Below are 25,665 nucleotides of genomic sequence, written 5' to 3' on the forward strand. Positions count from 1 at the left end.
CAGGTTCTGGTGCAAACCGAACCGGGGGATGTTTGGCTCATCCCTACTCGCAGCTATTAATGAATTGCCGGTCCGACAGTACACATAAAAGTTCATTGAAAAAAACGGCATGGGAATTTCCCACAGGGGAACCCTGAACCAAAATGTAAAAAAAAAGGACGTGGGGGGGTCCCCCTAAATTCCATACCAGGCCCTTCAGGTCTGGTATGGATATTAAGGGGAACCCCGGCCAAAATTAAAATAAAAAAATGGCGTGGGGTCCCCCTCAAAATCTATACCAGACCCTTATCTGAGCACGCAACCTGGCAGGCCGCAGGAAAAGAGGAGGGGACGAGAGAGTGCCCCCCCTCCTGAACCGTACCAGGCCACATGCCCTCAACATTGGGAGGGTGCTTTGGGGTAGCCCCCAAAACACCTTGTCCCCATGTTGATGAGGACAAAGGCCTCATCCCCACAACCCTGGCTAGTGGTTGTGGGGGTCTGCTGGCAGGGGCTTATCGGAATCTGGAAGCCCCCTTTAACAAGGGGACCCCCAGATCCTGGCCCTCCCCCCTGTGTGAAATGGTAAGGGGGTACTTGTACCCCTACCATTTCAATAAAAAAGTGTCAAAAATGTTAAAAATGACAAAAAAAAGAGTTTTTAACAATTCCTTTATTTAAATGCTTCTTCTTTCTTCTATCTTCCTTCAGTCTCTTCCTCCATCTTCTGGTTCTTCTGGTTCTTCCTCCGGTGTTCTCGTCCGGCATCTTCCTCCGCGGCGTTGGCGTCTTCTTCCCTTCTTCTCCGGGCCGCTCCGCATACATGATGGCATGGAGGGAGGCTCCCGCTGTGTGACGCTTCTCTCTTCATCTTCGTCTCTTCATCTTCTTCTCTTCATCTTCGTCTCTTCATCTTCTTGTCTTCATCTTCGTCTCTTCATCTTCTTTTTGGGCCGCTCCGCATCCATGATGGCATGAAGGGAGGCTCCCGCTGTGTGAAGCTTCTCCTATTCTGATGGTTCTTAAATAACGGGGGGGCAGGGCCACCCGGTGACCCCACCCCCCTCTGACGCACGGTGACTTGACGGGACTTCCCTGTGGCGTCACGGGGAATGCCACAGGGAAGTCCCGTCAAGTCCCTGTGCGTCAGAGGGGGATGGGGTCACCGGGTGGCCCCGCCCCCCGTTATTTAAGAACCGTCAGAAGAGAAGCATCACACAGTGGGAGCCTCCCTCCATGCCATCACGGATGCGGAGCGGCTCGGAGAAGAAGGGAAGAAGACGCCGACACCGTGGAGGAAGATGCTGGACGAGAACACCGGAAGAAGAACCAGAAGAACCAGAAGAAGAAGAAGATGGAGGAAGAAACCGAAGGAAGATAGAAGATAGAAGAAATAAGAAAGAAGAAGCATTTAAATAAAGGAATTGTCAAAAACTGTCTCTTGTCATTTTTAACATTTTTTACACTTTTTTAGTGAAATGGTAGGGGTACAAGTACCCCCTTACCATTTCACACAGGGGGGAGGGCCGGGATCTGGGGGTCCCCTTGTTAAAGGGGGCTTCCAGATTCCGATAAGCCCCCCACCCACAGACCCCCACAACCACCGGCCAGGGTTGTGGGGATGAGGCCCTTGTCCTCATCAACATGGGGACAAGGTGTTTTGGGGGGCTACCCCAAAGCACACTCCCAATGTTGAGGGCATGTGGCCTGGTACGGCTCAGGAGGGGGGCCACTCTCTCACCCCCCCTCTTTTCCTGCGGCCTGCCAGGTTACGTGCTCGGATAAGGGTCTGGTATAGATTTTGAGGGGGACCCCATGCCATTTTTTTTTTTTATTTTGGCCGGGGTTCCCCTTAATATCCATACCAGACCTGAAGGGCCTGGTATGGAATTTAGGGGGACCCCCCACGTTATTTTTTTAAAATTTTGGTTCGGGGTTCCCCTGTGGGGAATTCCCATGCCGCTTTTATCAATGAACTTTTATGTGTATTGTTGGATCGGCAATTCATTAATAGCCGCGAGTAGTTTAAATGACTTTTTTTCCTTTGAAATGTCATTTTGCTGTCAGACTGTTCTAAACACAGGAAACATGCACGGCCGGTGTTTGAGTCGAACATGAGTTCGACTCGAACTTGAAGCTCATCCCTAGACTTCAGGAGTCACTGCTAATGACGAAGTCCATTTTTAATGACAAAACGCATTGAGCGGAGCTCCTAATTGACATCACTTGCACCTTATAGGAAAGCATGCTGACACCAAGGAAAATTTATTTCCTGGCTAATACAACACACACTTTCTACTGGTGCTGGGTGCATGCATAATACCAAGTGAGTGCAATGATGTATGTTTTTAAGTCTTTTAATAAAGGACATTAAGCATTGAGAGCTCTGTTTCTGTCTCTTGTATTCTTCTCTTCCTTGATGATGAGGGATCTAGAGAATCCATAGAGAGTGACAAGAGCACATTTTCACCTACTTATTACATAAGAGGTCTGGGATATCTGGTGAATGGTTTGTACGGTTGGGATCATTCAGGGATCACATAAAGCTGAATACACACTATAAGAAAATCGGGCTAATGATCGTTTGGTTTTCCTAATTTTTTCACAGTAAGTCAAAACCAGAGGCTTTTTTTTTGTTTGACTTATTGTTGTTTATTCTTTCTGATCATGCACAGTCTTTCCTATCCTTTTTTTTTCCATACAAAAACAGTGCACAAAATTGTTCTGTTCACGTATAAGAAAATTCTTGGCATTTGTCCCTTCGGAAATTTTCCTTTAGAAAGCCTGAATCAGATGTCGAAAGTTGTGTACAAGCTTTACAAAAAATCAAACAATTGTTCCTCGTACAGAATTTTTCTTCTGATTTTCCCATAGTGTGTACCCCACTTTAGGCTCATGGATGTGGAGTGGAGAATGTGGCACAAACCGCTTGGAGTAGGTTCAAAGAACAGTACAAATAGTATCTTGCATTGTGGGAACCTTGCTGTATATTCCACTTCAAGAGCATAGTTTGTTGTGGACTTTACAGAATGCATTTTATTCTGATATAAGGATTGAGATTTTTTCAGCACTTCACTTTACAGTGGTTGATTTAGAGGTGTGTATATTCGTGATTCATTATATTACCCTATGAATGTGAATATCACCATTTTGCACTTTCTGTGAAGTTCTTTTTGGTATATAAATTATAGCAATAGTATATAGTATAGAAATGTAATTTATATTTTTTATCATTTTATGTAGTTTTTTTTTTTAATTCATCACAGCGCTGCTTTTTTTTTACACTAATGCTTTGGTTTGAGCATAATACACTTTAGTACACATTTTCCAGAGCCTGCTTCCTGAACTACAGAGGTCCTGAGAGGATGAGTGGCAAGAGTCTGTACAAGAAGCACTACTTGCAAGAAGAAAATTACAATGGAATATGTAGGCCTTAAAAATTAAAAGTAAAAAGCAGATTAAAAGCTGCAAAACATGCGTAGAATCCAGGACGTTGTGGAAAGAGATGGCCAGCAGGCAGACAGCTTTTACAACTTAAAAGAAGAATTTTCAGGTAAACTTGTATTGGATTGTCAAAAAAAAAAAAAAGAAACTACTGTTTGTATTGCTACAGTATTACAATGCTGTTGTTATAAAATGAAAATGTGTATGCTGTAAGCATAGAACTTTAAAAGTCACATTCAGTTTTAGGCAATGCATTTTGGGAGTTCAAAGGGTGTCCCCTTTTATCAGGGCTACAACAATAAGAAACAAAAGTTAATAATAAATTTATATTATGGGCTGTAAAATAAAGATATGTGTCTAATGGTCTGTAAAATGGTTACTGACCATACTGGATTAAAAATGAATGTTAAAAACAAATATGCAAAAAGATCTTTGAAATCTTGAAATCAGTAAGTTAAAAATGATCAATATGATATTCTTGAAAAAGTGGAATGGAGCATTGATAATGCAAAAACTACCTACGATATTGTAGATGTAACTGCATCTATCCTTAGCACATTTCAGCTACTTTATCACAGACGGGTCTCATTATTATTGCACAAATCAATTTTTCAATGAAAAGATCATAGTGATAAATCTTTATTAATTTTATTGCCATCACAGCAGTGAAAAAATACATATCAAGGATAATTTTACTTAGTTCTTTTTAATAAATCATGTGCATGCCTGATGCTCCCCAACCAAGCAATTCTTTTTATTATTGCATTTTAAATATATTGCATGATGCTTACAGTAATATATACTAGTAGGTTTATTTACAATTAAAAAATCTCAGAATGCTATGTTTTGCAAAATAATATATTTTAACACCACGTGTTAAAATGCAAGCTAACTTTTTTCTGCAGTTTAATATTGTGTTCTTGTAAATTAAGTTTCCTCTATTCTAAATAATAAAACATCAATACATACCTTGCATAAAAGAAGAAGTAACCCCAAAGATTTGAACAACTACTGAAATCGAATTAACACTGTTATATGATCTATAATCATTTCTTCCTAATTTATCTTAAAGATGATCACAGGCCTTTTTATGGAGTTGGGAAAGAATAAAAGCTCTGTCAGGGTGTTTTCCTTCTGTATTCCCATTACATTGATTTGATTAAAATTACTCCTATTATCCTGTGCCAGAGATATGAAGTAAATATTTCACTTCCCTCCCAGACTAAATAATAAAACTGACTCTAAAAGAATAAAATCCCCGTTACTAGCTCAACATTGAATTCACAATGGCAATATAAAAACTTTCTCAAACTTAGGAAAATAAATTGACAATAACACTTTAACCTTTTGGTCATATCTACAAATACACAACTTTATCCAGAACAATAAAAGAAAAGATTTTCTATCAAGAGCTCTCACACAATTCGAAAAACTATGCTATGAACAAAAACTTCCATGTCTTACAATTGGATCTCTCAGCCAAACTCCGACTCACCAGACAAATTTAAAAAAAATATGGGAAAAAGAGCTTCAAACCCAGGTCTCAGACGAACAATGGGGAAAAAGCTGCAGTCTTTACTCATAAATGTTCTCTGAGTACCAGAATCCAAGAAATAAAATACGTACCCATTGATACATCACCCCTGCTAAAACAAAAAGCTAGTCCTCCTAAGAGTCGGATGCCTGCTGGAGATACAATAAAAGTAGAGGAAACTTCCTACACATTTAGTTATCTTGTGAAAAGATCCAAATATTTTGGAACCAAATTTAATCATGGATCATGCACATTACTAATACACAACTCAAACTAGATGCAGCTTGCTGTCTCCTACATGTGAATAACTTCTCCTGTAGAAAGTACAAAAAATCCCTGTCATGCCACCTCCTAAACGCAGCCAAAGCACTAATACCACAGCTATGGAAAACAAGAGATACACCATCTAAAAGAATATCTTTTAAAAGTGAATACCTTCTATCAGATAGAAGAAACAATCGCCATTAAAAGGGAAAACACAATGCAATTCCATAAAACTTGAAGCCTCTGGAATTTGTTCACCCTCTCAGATTCCTTCAAGAATCTAATGGAGGCTTAACAACATATTTAGATCACCAGGTTAAACTCAGTAAGACAATCTTGCTATAGAGAAAAATTTCACTAGAAATATGTTATTCCAAAAGATATATTACTTTACATATCTTCTCGGTTTACCACTACCATTACTATCAAAATCATTAACTCTATTACCTATCTAACTACCACAAATACTACCCAGCCCACATCACACAATGATACTACCTTTGGAGAACTACAGTCGATTTATCCTTTTGCTAACCAGAATTATATTTTTACTCTTTCTGTATTCGTATTTGATGTTACATCTTGATGTTGCATCTCACCTGAATGCTCCTATCACAATAGACGAGTTGCCCCCCTTCCCCAAAGCACCCACCCCCCCATGTTGAGGGCACGAGGCCTGGTACGGTTCAGGATGAGGGGGCACTCGCTCGTCCCCACCCGCTTTCCTGACCGGCCGGGCTGCATGCTCAGATAAGGGTCTGGTATGGATTTTGGGGGGACCCCCACACCGTTTTTGCGGCGTAGGGGGTTCCCCTTAAAATCCATACCAGACCTAAGGGACATTGTTGCCTCTTTTGTGCGCTCGCTGCAATAGGAAAATGTGTTTTTCCTATTGCAGCCAGCACAAGATTATACCCTGTCGCCGAGAACCAAAACATTCTCGCGGGCAGGTGCTGTAGCTGCCCTTGCGTAGTATTTGGTCCGTCGGACCAGCATACAGACGAACGGGCTTCCCGATAGGAACTGGGTCCAGCGGAAAGATTTGAAACATGTTTCAAATCTAAAGTCCGTCAGATTTTCGACCGAAAAGGTCCGTCGGAAGTCAAATGAAGCCCACACATTGTTGGATTGTCCGACGGATTTGGTCCGTCGGACCAGTCTGGTTGAAAAGTCCGCTCATGTGTACAGGGCTTTAGGCTGGTTGCAATAAAAGGCCACTCTAAAATATGCAGTTTTACTGTATTGCGGGGGTCGGGGGGTCCGAAAACCAGTCAGTATCTGGTGCGACCACCTATTTGCCTCACGCAGTGCAGCACATCTCCTTTGCATAGAGTTGATCAGATTGTTGATTATGGACTGTGGTATATTGGTCAATTCCTCTTCAATGGCTATGCGAAGTTGCTGGATATTGGCAGGGCATCCCAAACATGCTCAATGGGTGACATGTCCGGTGAGTATGCTGGCCATGCAAGAACTAGGATGTTTTCAGCTTCCAGGAATTGTGTACAGATCCTTGAAACATGGGGCCGTGCATTATCATGCTGCAACATGAGGTGATGGTCGTGGATGAATAGCACAACAACGGACCTCAGGCTCTCCTCGCGGTATCTCTGTGCATTCAAAATGCCATCAATAAAATGCACCTGTGTTCATTGTCCATAGCATACTCCTGCCAATACCATAACCCCACCGCCACCATGGGCCACTCGATCCACAACATTGACATCAGCAAACCACCCACCCACACAATGCCATACACACTGTCTGCCCTGTACATTGAAAACTGGGATTCATCCGTGAAGAGAACACCTCTCCAAAGTGTCAGATGCCATTGAATGTGAGCATTTACCCACTCAAGTTAGTTACGATGACAAACTGCAGTCAGGTCGAAACCCAGATGAGGACGACGAGCATGCAGATGAGCTTCCCTGAGATGGTTTCTGATAGTTTGTGCAGAAATTCTTTGGCTATACAAACCGATTGCTGTAGCAGCTGTCCGGGTGGCTGGTCTCAGACTATCTAAAGAATTAGTATGCATTTTGGTGGGGACCCCACGCCATTTAAAAAAAAGGCCTGGGGGCGTGGTCTCGGCACAGACGGATGAGGGGGGAACTAGCTGAGTTCCCGGCCTGGGGTGACTTACCAGCCATATGATTCAGCATTAACCCTGCATTCACGGCTCTTCCAGCCCCAGTAGTAACCGGGAACGCAGCGGACTGATCATTGCCGACCGTTCCCGACATGGAACTGTACCTGCGGCCAAATCTACAGATGGCCTCTACTCAGGCCGGAACAAGATGGCGCCGGCCACCTGTAGCCACGCTGCTCCAGATCCCGTTGGCACTGCAAAAAGGAGAAAAACGCAAAGACAATGACATGCTGCCTTTCTCCCCTCCCAGCGACCTCTCTTCATGCATGCCTCGCTCCTTTATTATGTCCCCTGAGGCAGGGACATTCCACGAGGACCCGTGCAACTCACTGGCAGTGGATGCTTCCCCACAGGGCCTCAGCTACAGCCACAACAATACAACAGATGCCCGGCTGCATGGTTCTACTGCAAAGGTCACAGTGAGTACTATACCTAAAGCCACCATACAGCACAACCCCCCCCCTGCAGATTTGACAGAGAAAACTTTGTGGACTCTCCTGCAGCAACTACCCACAAGAGCTGACTTTAAAGACTTAGCAAACAGGGTACAATCAGCACTGAGGGGAGAACTACAAGTACTTAAGCAGGAAGTGTCTGAGGTAGATGACAGGGTAACAGCATTGGAACAGGATAAAGGAGCAATGGCCCATACAGTGGACCACCTCCAATCTGCCCACATTGACCTATCTGATCAAGTCCTACAGCTTCACCTACTTCTTGCCGACCTTGAAAATCGCAGCCGCAGACAGAACATCCGGCTCCGGGTCATCCCAGAGACCGTAATGCAGGCGGAAATGCATTCTAAGTTACTGCCAACTTTAACAGGTATCTTGACAGCCCTCCAGACTCAGCAGTTGCCAGTGATAGGGTACACCATAGCCCGAGACAATCGCCAATCCCGCAGGAACAGACAATGGGCATCACGGAATGATGAGCGACATTGATGACTGTGCAACTTCCAAGATTAAAATGAGGGATCCCACCCCTTGGGTGCACAATTGATCCTCAACAGGAATATCCACACAGCGGGGTGGATTGACTCCCTTCACATGAGTGAGACCTCGAGGTGGCTACCCCTGGGACAGGCTTGACATGCAAAGAGATGTATTACCCAACCTGATTCACTTCACCCGAAAGTATACCCCACACCTTTTAGAGTAATATACCACTGTCTGTTTACCTGGTCATAGTTGGTCTTGCCCTCACAGGGCCCTTTGGCTCTCACCGATTTCCGAGCCAGGGACACCTTCTGAGGGCAACGTTGAACGTGTTTTTTTTTTGTTTTTGTTTTTGTTTAGGAAGGGGGGGCGGTGAAGAAAGGGGGGAAAAAGGGGGGGGGAGAAAAAATAGAACTCATTCTAAGGGACGAGTGTCTCTGTCAGAACCAGTGCTGCCGCCATGGCCACCAGAACGGGTCCACATATTGCCTAACGCTCCAGGAATTACACTCAAGCGTTCCTTATGGAACCCTACTACCTTCAATCGAGGGTTAGGGTATGGGCTTATCTGTTTTAAGGAGGCCTCCATGATCTCATCCATGGGGGGCAGTTACTGGCACCACGCAGTTTCGTCTCAACCCCTAGTTTCGATGGGCCTATTCTACATCAGCATTCCAAATGAATGGCTGATACCTCATCTGGGAGCTACATATTGGGCCCTCTACCATTGTCGATCACAGAGAGGGGCATTATCCCCAGGGCACACCGTTAGTCCCTGACAGGGTCACCCATGTGTTAGAGTGGAAACGCCCCACCCACATTTGTGAGATCTTGGAGGGGCCACCCCTATGAGGGTTGAGAATAAATGAGGTGCAATTGCACCATCCAGTCATTTGACCAGTTTGTATTGTCAGTGCCTTTAAAATGTTATGTTACTGTTCGTTTAACTGATCATAGTCAGCGTTGCCTGACGGGGCACCCTGGCCTTAACAGGATTTAATCCGGAGGCGCCCTTTGAGGGCAACGCTAACCTCTTATATTATTTCTGCCATTATTGTTGTTTCTAGTCTAAGTGTTAGATACACCTAATTTTCGGCTTATATGTGCACTGCTAACGAATTCCCAGCTGTAACATAAACATTTGCTTGTTCCTACATTGGGAGAAATGTTATACACAAGTTGCGTTATCTTGTTTATTCTTTAATTTTATTTTTTAGTTCATTTTTGCAATCAGGCTGGAGGGGTCCCCTTAAGTTCGGGGCTACTCGTCTGGAAGTGCCTTACGGCTACCCACTTTAGGCCTTCTCTGCCCTGGTGGCAGTAGAACTGTTCGTGTGAGCATTAGTTTTGTTACCCTCCTCTCCTTTTACTTTCTGTGTCACTCCCTTTCCCACCTACTCTCGGCTTAACCAAGCCGTTGCTGACTCCCCCCGCCCCCCTTTTTTTTTCTTTTTCCCCCTCTCTCTTTCCCCCTTCTTCGCCCCTTTGTCCTCTTCCCACTAGTCTCCTGAGGTTGCGTCAGGGGCCGGTTGGCATCACACCAGCCATGTCAGTGACGATCATTTCCTGGAATATCAAGGGGCTAAACTCACCTGAGAAATGAACTAGCTGCCTCAAGGAACTCTGGAGACTAAGAGAACATATAGTCTTTCTCCAAGAGACCCACTTTAGAGCAGATAAGATCCCTAAACTTTACAACTCCAATTTCCCGATGGTCTATCACAGCCCGTCTCTATCTTCCAAATCTAAGGGGACTAGTATTCTGGTTGCCAAGTCCCTCCCATGGCAGTTGACGGACATCCATCGAGACCCGGAGGACAGATTCCTCCTGCTGAAAGGGAAAATTTACTCCCACACTTTCACACTGGCAAACGTATACCTGCCTAATACCAATCAGGTAACAGTTCTTGAAACTTTTCTCTCCACTCTTAAATCCTTCAAGGAAGGGACCCTTATCTTAGGAGGGGACTTTAACATGACTATGGACCCCCGCAAAGACTCCTCAGCGAGACTGCTTTCCACCCCTAGAGGATCCAGACTACGCCTCAAAGAGCTTTTCCACTCACACCAATTAGTCGACATTTGGAGTATCTTTCATCCTCAAGAGAGAGACTATACCTACTACTCCCCCCCCCCACATGTCTCCTACTCCAGAATCGATTTCTTTCTCATTAAACACTCAACCATTCCTCTAAACTCCAAAGCCGAAATAGGCCATATTGCAATTTCAGATCATGCGCTGATTATATTAGAAGTTAACCCCCAGCAACAACAATCTAGCACACCAATATGGCGTCCAAATGAATTACTGTTAAAAGACCCGGATATTCATAGCGGACATACAGCACAAACTTAACAAATACTTCGCCACAAATTCGGGATTGGTAGAAAAACCCCTTTCCCTGTGGGCCGCACACAAGTGTGTCCTTCGTAGGATCCTTATTAAGCACGGACACGCGTGCAAACAACGCAGAACGAAAACACTAGCTGACCACCCTGGATAGAGCGCATAAACTTAATCAAGACCCCGCACTGGAAATGGAACGTCTGAAAGTGCAGGAAATGATTAGGGAACACTCCCTTTACGAGGCCAAATGTGTTCTTCTAAGGGTACGTCGCTCATACTATGAACATGGCAACAAGTGCAGCAGCATGTTGGCTAGAGCATTGAAAGCCCAAAATAGTAAATCATTTGTCTCGGCAATGACTACCTCTACCGGCGCTAAAATACATTCCACCCCAGAGTTAGCTGAAGCATTCCGCAATTTTATTTGGATTTATACAACTTGAGATCTACTCCCTCAGCCCCACAACAAACCAGTTTAATCTCGGAAATGACAACTTACCTATAGCGCAAAGACCCACTACAATGTGCCATCTACCGCCCCATTCCGCTTTTGATTTGTGATGTTAAGTTATTCACCAAAATCATCGCAACCACATTAAATGTCATCTCGCAGCGTATTATACCCCTCGATCAGGTAGGGTTCATTCAATCCAGGGAAGCTAGGGACAACACCATTAGAACCCTAGATATCATTGCATCAGCCGATAAACTCAACTCCCCTCTGCTTCTCCTATCTACAGATGCCAAAAAGGATTCTGACAGTCGATTGGACCTTTCTTTTTGAAATCCTCAAATGTTTTGGTATGCCTGCCCCAATCTTGTCCTGGATAGCTGCAATTTACGCAAACCCAACAGCCACCATTAGAGACAATGGCTTTAATTCCGAATCCTTCATGATCTCTAATGGCACCAGACAGGGATGTCCTCTATCCCCACTTCTCTTTATACTCACACTAGAACCATTTCTTCAACACATACATAATAATCAAGATGTGAAGGGAGTACAAGCCATGGCATACCATCACAAAGTGGCGGCATATGCGGGCGACCTTCTTTTTTATGTCACGGATCCCCTTACCTCTCTGCCCTCCCTACTACGGGAGCTGAAGAACTATGGTGCATTATCTAACTTCAAGGTAAACCTTCCAAAAATCTGAGGCTCTTAATGTCTCCCTGCCGGACCCTACTCTGAAAAGCATACGACCTACCTTCCCCTTTAGATGGGCGGCCCAAGGTATCCAGTGCCTAGGGACAAAAATACCAGCAAATCCAAACTCCATATTTAAACTCAATTTTCAGCCACTATTGGCCTCACTGTCTACAGATTTGGCAAGATGGAATGGACTAGACCTATCATGGTTCGGCTGATGTAACGTACTCAAAATGAATGCGATGCCCAGACTTTTATATCTGTTACAAGCCCTGCCTATTAAGATCCCCCAAACGTACTTTTAATCTGTTAGATCCGCCTTTACTAATTTTGTATGGCAGGGAAAACCCCCCCTGACTCGCCAGAGCACTTATGCTCTGACCTAAACTCAAGGGAGGAATGGGGTTCCCAGATCTGGCTCTTTATTATACAGCTGTCCACATGAACAGGGTATTAGACTGGTGTAGGCATAGCACCACCAAGCTATGGGTCAGCTTTGAACAAGAAGCTGCACAGGTACCAATACAGGGCCTGCCCTGGGCAGGGAAAAGTCACACTACCCACCTCTCCCACCACCCCTTAATTGGATCCACTCTGATTGAATACAAAAGGTTCTTTAAACTTTCTTCGCTCAACAGTTTCCCCTCCCCAATGACATCGATAATAGGGCATCCCAAGTTCAGTCCTGGATTGTCAGAACCAGCATTTACCATACACTCACCACAGAAAGTCTTACATGTGTCCTATTTCCTCTGCACAAATGGCTGGATATCATGCAGAACCCTGTTTATGGGCTCGGGATCACAGTTCCTGAACCACTGGCGAGCTCACCAATTATCACATTTCCTGAACTCAATACCCAAGCCCCACCTCTTTCAGAGGCCTCTCAGCCCGTTTGAGGAGCTCTGTCTGGGGGAAGGTCCAATAAGGAAATTCTTGTCCCTTTCCTACGAAGCTCTACTAAATCTCCATGCACAATCGGAACCTCCCTTTCTTTCCAAATGGGAAAAAGACCTTCAGGTCACTTTTACGAAATAACAAAAAGATAGGATTCTCTTTTTTTACTCATAAATCATTGATATATAGTAAGTACCAGGAAACCACTTCCAAAATCATGACAAGGTGGTATAGAACCCCATCTGTACTAGCAAAAATATTCCCACAATTGAACGATCGATGCTGGAGATGTGATTCCCACAGGGGCACACTTTTACACATCTTCTGGGAATGCCTAGGCATCCAGCCTTTTTGGATGCAAGTCCTCCACTTGACTCAAAATTTACGGACATCTCAGTGTCCGGTGACCCTGCAGCAGTTCTTCTTAACCTGACAATCATTACTTAAACATTTACTTAATGCAGCTAGAGCATGCATTCCAGCCATGTGGAAACAACAATCTCTTCCTACCCTCGCCCAATGGTTCACCAGAGTGAATGACATAGAAAGCATGGAGAATCTGACCTCCGCTCTTCGGGACAAATTGGAAGAACACAAAACCAGATGGTTCTACTGGGATCAGTTCCGTTTTTCAGATGAATACTCTCAATACTTATGAAACCAATTTTTTGCCTATTGTGACCTGAATGGTGTGGTGCTGGCGGGGCACTGTCCGCATCCTCTTCCCTACCTCCCCACACTTCACCCTTTTCTCCCCCCCTTCTTTTGTTTTTCTTTTTTCTTTTCCCATTATAATGGGAAAACACCGTTTAAGATATAGTCCATCATCTACTAGTTACTACTCTCTCAAAGGTTCTGAAATCTTTATTGATTGCACAAAACGTCTTTTTTCAATTCTATAAACAGATAATGTTAGATAGTAGTATTTACGCTGACTGTTATTATCCTAACCGTGATATAGCATGGCTGTTTGTCTACCTGTAATTGTCATCTTTTGTGCATCTGTCAATAAAAAGATAATTAAAAAAAAAGGGGGGCCTGGTATGGACCTGGGGGGTACCCCTGCCAGTTTTTTTTTTTTTTTTGCGATATTATTATTTTTTTTTGCCAGCTTTTTTTTTAGATTCAACTGTTAGTAGGGAACCCCACTGACAGCTGAGGACTCATCGGTTGTTAAGGACACAGCGGCCAGCTTCCCGGCCCCCTGCTTAGCAACCAGCTATATCCAGTGTGTTTACAGAGTGTTTAAAGAGGGAAAAAAATGTAAAACGCAAAATGCATGAAAACTGCATGCAAAAAGTGCACAAAAAAACAAGCTTTTAAAAACGCAAAATGCACTGCAAAACGTGCCTGAAAAACACATCAAGTGCAGCCGCATAGATGTGAACCTAGACTAATTGAAGCAAATACATTTTACTTCCCCTAGAAGCCCTCACCAAGCCTCTACCACCTGCTGCCCATGAGCTCAAAATAGTTACATCCTTTAGGTATCTTGGAGTACAGATAATAGTGGACACAGCAGAATATCTTTCTTTGAATTTACTTCCTCTCCTTAAGCAACTCCACCTTAAATGCTCCACATGGTGTAAACTTCTTCTAACTGCTGGTTTCTGCGCATTGATACATTATTTAGAGACATAATTTGGCAGAAAAAGTCTGCTAGGATAAAATTAGCTACCTTGCAATATGGAAAGGATCAAGGGGGGCCTAGCAGTACCTATCCCTAAAATGTATTGTTTAGCTTCTCAGCTCCAACACACCCCGTACACACGAGTGGATTTTCCATCAGAAAAAACTTGGATGGTTTTTCCGATGAAATTCCACTCAAGCTTGCCTTGCATACACACGGTCACACAAAAGTTCTCTAAACTTTCGCCCGTCAAGAACACGGTGACATACAACACTATGACAAGCCGAGAAAATGAAGTTCAATGCTTCTAAGCATGCGTCGAATTGTTTCCGAGCATGCATAGGAATTTTGCGCGTTGGAATTTATACAGACAATAGCATTTTCGAATAGGTTGCATTTTACGTCAAAAAGCTCTCATCGGAGTTTTGCTGGTGGAATTTACGATCGTGTGTACCCGGCATTAGGGCATGGGGGATACCTGATCCCGAAGATCCAATTGGTAAACTTCTCTTAGGTAATTCATCTAAAGTGGTACTACTGTCACATTTAGAGAGGGAATTTCATAATATTTCATGGGAGGGTCTAGTGGAAACTATGGTTCACAGTCAAAAAGCACTTGGGATTTACAGGTTTCCTTTAGAAAACTCCTTTGTGGTATAATCCCTCCTATAAGGAGTTGTTTAAACTTGAAGGTTTTCAAATCTGAGAGACCCTGGAAGTACTTTTCTCAATTATACTTTCAGAACACAATGAAGTCCTTTCTGGATCAGCAGGAGGAGTTTTCCTTACTTAGACAACAATTTTGTTACCTTCAGTTAAGCATGCTTTGCAGGCGCAGACCTGATCTTCTCCTCCAGTAATAGCAGAGCATGCTTTGATGAGAGATGTGATGCTAGATAGTAATAAAAAAGGGATGATTTGTAGAATATACTCTTCTTTAGCCTCCACTGTACAGGAACCTATCAAACTGCCATGCAGGAGTAAATGGGACCAGGACCTCGGTAACTTGGTTGGTAACATATGGGACTTGTGCTTGCAATCCATACCTTTGAGCTCAGTCTTGCCCTCATATAAATTATCACAATATTATTTATATTGCATAGAACTTATCAGACACCAGTACAATTAAGTGGAGTTGGCAAGAGTCTCCTCTATGCCCTAAGTGCGAGAGACAAGAGGGAGATTTGATTCACTTGCTGTGGAGATGCCCAAAACTTTTTAGGTACAGGAGTGAGGTCACGAATCATATATCTAATATATTCACATTTTAAGTGCCTATAGACCCAGTGGTGTGTGTTTTGGGAGCGGTTGATGAGGAAGTGTTTTCTACCCCAATCTAGATCACTGTAATCAGATTGCTCTATATAGACCACAAGCAGATAGCTAGATTTTGGTTGTCTCCACATGTTCCCATGACTAAACAATAGATTGATCAAGTCAATTATATTTAAATGCATGAAAAACTGACATACCAACATAGACATACGCCCTGCAAGTTTTACTCATTATGGCAATCTTGGCTTGACACACCAGGGCTTGCTTCTCCTCATTTGGTTCTGGATAGGTTATTACAGATGTAATGACTAGATATTTTGTTTTACCTTATTTTCATTGTTGGCAATACTGGTTGCATAGACTGTTTTTACATTATCTTTAGTATGCTCCCTTTACAGGGAGAAGTGTAAATGATATACTATTAAGGGAAAGGCAGGTATTGAGACTGATATTAACTTAGGGCTGGTGAAAAAAATGTTTGTTTTATTTGTTCTATTTAGGTTTTTTTGTTCTTTTTTGGGATTTTTTTTTTTAGATGTGTATCTTAAAGCTGCAAATTAGAAATGTACAGATATTCATGACCATTTGTATTTGATTCAGTGTTCATGTATTATGATACTTTATGATCTCTACTATGTATACATCATATACTTTATTATATGCACACGTTTCATTGATGTACACCAGTACCACTATGTATGCTTTTTTGTAGCTTAATTAAACTTTTTTCAGTTTGAAAAAAAAAACATTTTACAGTTTTCACTGGCAGAAGTGTTCCAACTAGGAGATCTCTATACATTTACTGTGAATCCTCTTTTGTCATAATTTGTTGTCTGGGTCCTCTTTGGGAAGATTTATCTAACTTTTTGTCCTACTGAAGTGAAATAGATCTTATATATATCTGATGCCAGGATTGTGTGGATAGGTAACAACATCCCTAAGATCAAGAGATATGGGCGGACTGCTAAAGTTTTCTGCATGCTTATCGAGGTCCCAGCTGTTGCATAGCTGGGGGGTCTACTTCTAAAGAGACTCTTCTGGAGCTAATCAAAGGTTTTCACTTAAAAAAAAACCTGATCTGATGCTTTCCAAAAGAAAAAGAAAAAAATCGTTTACATCCATCCTAAACTGGAAGTGACATCATGATGTCGCTTCCGGCCTTCTAGATCATCGAGCAGAACATAGACGATCTGGTCTCTCTTCACCTCTGTGGCCAGCTGTGCAAACTGAAGGATAATTTCCCATGAGAATGGTAAGCTCGAGAAACACTGGCAAGCAGTGTGGGGGGTGGGGGGGACTTGTCCTGCTGCTTCTGCAATCCAGTGGCTGTTCAGATTGCTTTTATCAAAAAGAAAATCGCCGGCTGCAAAAACAATACCAGGGTTATGGCTGACAGCTGCAAACCGCTTCAAAACCACAATGTATACAGTATATATGCACATTGCGGTATTGAAGTGGTTAACAACAAACTTCTCCTTAGAAACACTAGCTGGTCCAGGGTAAAGCAAAATTAAAGTATTTGAGTTTTTTTTCTCATGGACTCTTCTTGTATAACTTTTAAGGCCAGTTGAAAAAATCCTTATACAATATATATTTTTATATATATTTGACCATTGTTTTTTCAAAGATTGTATTCAACTCGCATCTGTATTAACATATAGCATGGCTGTTTTCCTTGTCAAAAGAAGTTTATTGAGTATACAATGTTATAAAGATACATAAAGTAAGTTTACAAGGATCTATAAAGTAAGCTCATTGTTTTACAGTAGGGTTTATATAGGTAAATATCATGAAATTTAAAATATTAAACATTGGGTTCACGTAAACCTAAATTAAAGATATATATCATTCCCTTAGTTACTTTTGTAGGTATTTAAATGATTTATACCTACTATACATATTGTTTACAAGTAGAGTGTATATAGGTCAAATAAATTCTGATAATGAGCTTTAATCGTAAGGTGGAGAAAAGGAAAGAGAAAGAAGAAAAAGGGTTGAAAGGTAGAGGTATGGTCCACAAGGTTGTCCCGCTCGTCAGTTTATTATTCTTTTTAGTTCTCTTTGAAGCCTTAGAATGGGTGTCTCTGTAAGTCATTTAATCTGTTACCATGGCAACAGGACAGAGTCATTGAAGTTTGACAGGAACTGTTGTTTTATCCAAGGATGCCAAAGTTTTTCAAATTTTGGAATTTGATTTTGATCGATGGCTACCATCTTAGCATGGGACATTGTATTATTCATTCTTTGAATTGTTTCTGCTAGTACCAATGTAGGAGATTTCCATGCCTTGGCCACTGTTTGTTTTGCAGCCGTTATTAGTTGGATCATAAGTTTGAATTGAGAGAGTGTTAACCATTCCGGTTTTAGATTAAGTAAAGTTAAATATGGATCTGGTTGTATTATTTTTTTTAATATTTTAGATGCAATCACGAAGACTTCCTTCCAGAAGGTTTGGATTACTGGGCACGTCCACCATATGTGTAAATATGTGCCTATTTCTGGGCATCCTCGAAAACAAAGAGCTGAGGTATTAGGTGAATATTTTGCCACTCTAGCGGGTACAAGGTACCAGCGAGTTAGGACTTTATAATTTGTCTCCAGTGCTAAGATGTTGGGTGAAGATGACTTAGATGTGAGCCATATGTTAGACCAGTCCGTGTCTTCTAAAGTTCGTCCCAGGTCCTCCTCCCACCTCTGAACGTAAGAGGGTCTATTAAGATTTGCTACTCCATATAATTGATTATAAAGTGATGAAATTGTACCTTTAGCAAATGGATCTTTTGTACAGATTGATTCAAAAATGGATAATTGGGATAATGGTGTATCCCCCTTTAGGAATGGTGTATAGAAATTTTTGATTTGGAGATATCTAAATATCTCAGAGTTTGGTAGATCATATTTTTCTCTAAGCGATGGGAATGAAAGGAATGATTTAGATGCTATGAAGTCATTTAGTGTCTGAATGCCTGATGTTGTCCAAGCTTTAAAAGAATTTGGGTAGATCCATGCCGGATAAAAGGCCGGATTTCTGATAAAAGAAAGGAGAGGATTGTGTGGAGATTGTAACTGATATTTGGTTTTTAGTTTATCCCAGAGAGATAAGAAGTGTTTAGTTATGGGATTATGAATTTTAAAGCGGTCTTTAGGATCAAGCCATAATAAATTGTATATTAATAGAGGGTCATTTTCTGAAGCCTCTATAAATACCCATAATGGGATTTCCTGTTTTGCATGGTATTTGGACAGACTGGCCAAATGTGCCGCTCTGTAGTAGTTAGTAAAATTAGGGTATCCCAGGCCTCCTTTATTTTTGGGAAGATGTAGTGTGTGTATAGGTATACGTGGTTTAGAAGAGCCCCATATAAACGAAGTTGCTCTTTTTTGTACTATTCTCAAAAAATAGGAAGGAATTAGAATAGGGAGGACTCTGAATAGATAAAGCAATTTGGGTAGAATAGTCATTTTGATTGCATTAATCTTCCCCATCCAGGATAAAGGAAGTTGCGACCATTGTTTTATTAGATTTGTGATCTGTCTTAATACAGGAGGATAATTGGTTGAGAATAAGTCAGAATGAGAGGCTGTTAAATGAATTCCAAGATATGGGATTGATTTTTCTGCCCATGTGAATGGGAGTGCAGCCCTAGCCGGGATCAATTCCATGTTTGTGAGTGAAATATTAAGCACTAGGCATTTCTTAGGATTAATCATAAGGCCGGATAGGGCTGCAAATCCATCAAGAGCTGGTATTAAGTTAGGACTAGAGACCTGTGGTGATGATAGAAAAAGTAATATATCGTCTGCAAATATACATAATTTGTGTGTAATACCTCTACTTCAATGCCAGTTATAGTTTGGTTTGTTCTGATATATTGGGCCATGGGTTCGAGTATAAGGGCAAATAATAAGGGAGATAATGGGCAACCCTGTCGGGTACCTCTTTCGATATTAAAGGCTTCAGATTTGTATCCAGCATATTTTATATAGGCTTTGGGTTTATTATATAATGCTTTGATCCATGTTAAAAAGTGGGGTCCAAAACCCCATTTTTGTAATGAATATTGCATATATTGCCAGGATACTGTGTCAAATGCCCTCTTAATATCGAGAGATAGAAAACATAAAGGGATTTTCCGTTTTTTAGCAATATGTGCCAATAACACTGCCCTGCGTATATTATCGCCTGCCTGTCTATTTGGCATGAAGCCTACTTGATCTCTATGTATTAATTTTCCTATAATGCTATTGAGGCGTTTTGCTATTATTTTTGCTAATAATTTAATATCGAGGTTTAACAGAGAGATAGGCCGATAATTCACACAGGAAGTATCATCAGAAAGGGGTTTTGGGATCATACAAACAATTGCCATTAGTGTTTCTTGCCGAAAAGAATGTCCATCTAGAAGTTTGTTAAAAGTTTCAGTGAGAATGGGAGAGAGTATTTCTGAGAATGTTTTATAGTATAAAGCCGAGTAGCCATCTGGGCCTGGTCTTTTGTTAAGTTTTAGGTCTTTTATGGCGTTAGCAACTTCATCTATAGTTATAGGCTCATCCAAACTGCTTTTTTGATTCTGAGATAACTCAGGTAAGGTTATTTTTGAGAAGAAGGATTCAGCCTCTGTAGGATTAAATTCATTGTTTGTCTTGTATAAAGTTGCGAGATGTGAGTGAAATTTATGGACTATTTTAACTGGATTACAAGTGTAAACATTTTTTGGTAATTTCAAACGTATTGGTTTGAAAGATTTGTTAGTTGAATTTAATGCCCGAGCCAAATATGTACCTGGTTTGTTTGTATTCATGTAGAAATTGTGTTTGGAGCGTTTGAGGGATTTATCAACTGACTCAGTGAGAAATAGATCGTATTCCAATCTAGATTTTTCCAGATGAGATTTTGTACTCTGAGATGGATTATCTTGAAATGATATGTAGGCTGCATTAAAATTGAGTTCTAGTTTTTTTGCTAGATTTTTGCGTTCCCGTTTAAATAGTGCCATTTGTCTTTGTATTGTACCACGCAAGACAGGCTTATGAGCTTCCCGCAGTGTTATTGGGGAGATGTCTGTTGTATTATTAATTGATATGTATTCCTTTAAAGCTTGTTCAATGGCCATCTGATGTAGTGGGTGTTTGAGCATTATGTCCGGTAAGTACCACGTTGGGTCATGCGCTTTTGGTATGGCTGAGGCTATAGTAGTGTATACTGCATTATGGTCGAACCACGGAATCGGAATTATATCTGATGCAATAATTTCTGGTATCATTCCTATTGTTACAAAAATATGATCTATTCTGGTGAAGGTTTGATGAGGGTGCGAGAAATAAGTTAATTTCTTTTTCATTGGGTTACTTTCTCTCCATGAATCTACCAGATTGTATTTGGAAAGAAGTTGAGAAAAAGGTAATCTAGAGGTTATTTTGGATGGTGTAAAAGGTGATTTATCTAGAAATGGGAGGAGGACCTGGTTCGAATCCCCACACATTATCACTGTTCCTATTTTGTGTGTATTAATCACTTGTAATATATGTGAGAGGAATGGTGTAGGTTGTTTGTTAGGAGCGTAGTAGGAAATCACCGTGATTGCTGTATCCATTATATAACCCATGAGTATCAGGTATCTACCTTCTGGGTCTTTAATTTCTGATGATAAGGTGAATGGTGTGGATTGGTGAAATGCAATTAGAGTTCCCCTTTGCTTGGTACAGGCAGAAGCCGTGTAAATTTGTTGATAAAAAGGAGAAATATATTTTGGAGTAGAATCTTTGGTGAAGTGTGTTTCTTGGAGGCATACTATGTGAGCCTTCTTGTTATGGAAAGTACGGAAGGCTTTGGTCCTTTTTTGAGGGACATTTATTCCCTGAACATTCAGGGAAAGTATATTCAGTGGTGCCATGGCAATAGATCAAATAGTTTTGACTTACTTTTTGTTATGCAGAGCTGACTGCGCAGATCAACCTGTGTGGACTGAAGAGATGAATAGATAGAAAAGAAACCAGTGAATTCTGGAGTAAAGAGTAAACAAAAAACATATGAGATTAGATGATACATTGTATAAATTATTTTTTGCAAGTAATCACAATTTACCCGTGAAAGAGAATAAATATCTCTCTCAGGGGAATAAGTGCCTTCGTCACACTTCCACATAATATGGTTGGGAGAATGAGGAGGGCTAATGGGGGTACACGGATCTTCCGCTTACAGGAGAGAAGTGCTATGCCAAAAGACATCAAAATGATGTTTCATTAGTTGGAGAGCAGAATATAGTTTTTGTTGAAATTATTTATTCCAGGGTGGTTGTATATGGTTAGTCTTGCCCTAGGCTAAATAATTCAGTTAGAAAGGTACTGTTAATAACTTTGGTATTGATGAAGATAGTTTGAATTATTTTGGGATTTTAACCCTTTTAGAGTAAACAATTACATATTTTATTCATATGTAACTGTTTAGATATGTTAACTCATAAAATTGAGGTTGTATTGCTTCAGATTAGAATAAACAAAAACATAATTCTAGGAACTAGTTAGGTAATAATATATTTGTTTTAAGAAAAGAAAGAAAAAAAAAAAAAAAAAAAAAAAAAAAAAAGCTTCCATTACTTCTGGATTATTGAACATATTTGTCCTAAAAAGTAATAAATCTATTGTTATTACCTGATAATATATAACTGAACAAGAATTTCCTTATTTCACTTATATATTCTAACTATATGAATCAGAAGTAATAAGAAATATAACTGGAATGTAACATGATCCCACACAGTGTGTGACTATCAGAATGCAGTTACATTCAGTTATAAATATAGGTTTTTTATAGAGAACCATCTCTTAGTATAATAAATGAAGAGATATCAGGAATTAGGATGTCAGTCCATTGAATCTTCTTGGTCCATGGATGATGTGGCATAACGGCCTCTTTTGTGAGAATAATGATTCCCATTTTGTTCTGGAATTTTCTGGGTGCTGCCTGAAGGTGAAGATGATGCCATTCTTCTGCGTGTGGGAGTGTTGCTGCTTGTGGGTTCTGTCAGATTTAATTTTAAAAGGGTTTGTTGTAGTTCATCTGCTGATCTGCTTCTGTAAATTGTACCTTGGTAGTTAAATCTGACTGAAAAGGGGAAGCCCCATTGATACATAATGTTGTGGCGTTGCAGTTCCATTAGTTGGGGTTTCATGGATCGTCTTTTAGTAATAGTAAGTTGGGATAGGTCAGCAAAAATTTGATAATTGTGTCCTTGAAAATTAAGTTCCTTTTTTTCTCTTGCAGCAATTAGTATTTGTTCTTTCATTCTGTAATAATGAAATTTTGTGATTATATCACGTGGGGGTCCATCTTTCTTTTTGGCTGTGAGGGCTCTGTGTACTCTGTCCAGTTCTAAACGTTCAATAGGGATATCTGGCTTTAGTTCTTGTAATAGAGCAGTAATAGTAGATTGCAGGTCTGTCACAGTTTCAGGTATTCCCCTTATGCGCAAGTTTGAACGTCTGGCTCTATTTTCGTAATCTTTGAGCTTAGTTTGAAGTATTAAATTCTCTTTTTTTAATTGTTCCAATTCTGTTATATTTTCTTGGGTTGTAATTTCAATTTCATCCATTTTTATTTCTAAGGCTGCGGTGCGGTTTCCCAGCTCTCTTATTTCTTTGGTTAGGCTGTTTGTTATTTGGTCTGAGGTTTGTTTTAAAGCCTTATGAAGCATCTTTTCAAATTGTAATAATATTACTGGGGATACTGAGGAGGCTTGTGGAGAAGTTTGTGAGAGGATTTGTTCTGTATCTGACTCAAATGGAGAGTCTTGCTGTGACATTTTCTGTCTGTGAGAGCGCCCTGATGCTTTATCTTGTGAGGTGACTGGAGCTGCTTCAGCTGCAGTGAGTGCCTGTGAGCTCTTTGTGAGGTGATTTTTATTTCTGCCACGGTTTCCTCCCAGTACCATATTTCCTGCCCAAACTTTCACAGTTTGTTCCCTGGGGCAAAAAGGTTCAAATGGATACCTTTTGAGCCTGCAGGCTCCGCTTTGTCCTTCTCTTCTCTCCTCAGCGGTGTGGAGCTCTAACAATGCATGTCTGCTCCGCTAGGCTCCGCCTTAGCATGGCTGTTTTCTACTTGCATTTACCATGTTTATCACCTTGACATAGTAAGGTCACTATTTATTCAATTATGATTAATGATATTCCCTCCTCTCAAATTGAGAAATGAGACCCCACAACTCACCATCAATTTTCGGTGTAAATTGATTAATGTATTTGTCGCACTGAGAGACAAATCTATTAACAGGAAATGCCCAACAGATTAAATAGGGTTCATATGGCTACCTATAACCAGTGACCCTCTAGCCTGACATTAACTTAGGGCAGTGTTTGCTAATAGCATGTGTTTTACATTATTGTATTTAGCTGATCCTATTTTACAACTGCATGGAAACATTTACATCTAATTCCGAATAAATAGTCCTCTTGAGAGATGTATGATGTTGTTAAGTAGGTTTTCTACATTTGTAAAATCTTTTTGGAATTCTAATTTTTATGATGTATGCTTCTGTTTTAATCAAAGTAACCTTTTGTCATTCATTGTACTTTTACCTATTCCCTTACTCTCTCCTCGCTTTTGCACAGTTGGATAAAATTTTCATATTTTGTGAAATAATAGTTTAATATTGCCCTTACACCCTTTTATTTTTTCACTTTTTGCCTAGACGAGAGTGATGTACCTATACCTGCCCTCAGCCTTCTGGGATATTCATGTCACACATCTGAGGAGACTGCAGGTTGGTAAGTGCCAAATATTTTGTACCTGCATAGATATCAGTTAAGCAAGTGCAAAATCTTGTGATACAATGAAAAATAAATGGTGATGCTCTATTAATTCTCTGTTGAACTTAAATCTGTGTTATTATGCTGCATTTTTTCTTTCTTTACAGAAGCCCTATATAACTGTCCTCCCTTCTGCTTAAAGTGTTAATAAACCCAAGACCCTTTCAATATATCTGGTCTCCCACCATACACAGAACAAGGAAAAGCAAATATTTTAGTAAATATTTACCTTTTCTCATCAGCAGTATATAGCAGTCTTATGATTTCTTTCAGTGTCTGGTTAAAGCTTGTAGAATGAGTTTTCATTCTTCTCTGACTGTCCTATGAGGTTGCAGGCTGATTGGCCCTGTGCAGATCACACACACCCACCCAAGAAAATAAAAATTCTCTAGCAATACAGACCAAACTGAGCATGTGCAGCATGCCCCAAAGCATTGTTCTATCAGAAAATGGATTGGGTACAGTAAATAAAGGGGAGGATCAGAGAAGACAGGATCAAACAGCCTTTTTACACAATGCAGAGGATTAATCCCTTAGGTTCCACAGTGAGTATAGCAAGCATGCTTTACTGTATATACAGACTGATTTTACTGTTGTGGCTTTAATAACACTTTAAACTTCCAATGTGGTTGACCAGAGACTTTACAGAATGCTACTTTTACTGTGTGAGTTTTGGTCCTTTACTTATAAACTCTCCCATCTGAGTCAAACATAACATTATGTTTCTGTTCTCTGTACTCTGTGATGTGTAGCCTGATCTTGAGTTGTGTTAAGACTTTGTGCCTACAGTAGGAATGAGCTTCGAGTTCGAGTCGAACTCATGTTCGACTCGAACATCGGCTGTTTGCCAGTTCGCCGAACAGCGAACAATTTGGGGTGTCCGCGGCGAATTCAAAAGCCACAGAACACCCTTTAAAAGTCTATGGGAGAAATCAAAAGTGCTAATTTTAAAGGCTTACATGGTATATGCAAGTTATTGTCATAAAAAGTGTTTGGGGACCTGGGTGCTGCCCTAGGGGACATGGATCAAAAAAGTTTTAAAAACAGCCGTTTTTTCAGGAGCAATGATTTTAATAATGCTTAAAGTAAAACAATAAAAGTGTAATATTCCTTTAAATTTCATACCTGGGTGGTGTCTATAGTATGCCTGTAAAGGGGTGCATATTTCCCGTGTTTAGAACAGTCTGACAGCAAAAAGACATTTCGAAGGATAAAAGTTATTTAAAACTACTTGTGGCTATTAATGAATT

This window comes from Aquarana catesbeiana, linkage group LG05 (genome assembly GCF_042186555.1).
Source record: "Aquarana catesbeiana isolate 2022-GZ linkage group LG05, ASM4218655v1, whole genome shotgun sequence".
NCBI lineage: Eukaryota > Metazoa > Chordata > Amphibia > Anura > Ranidae > Aquarana > Aquarana catesbeiana.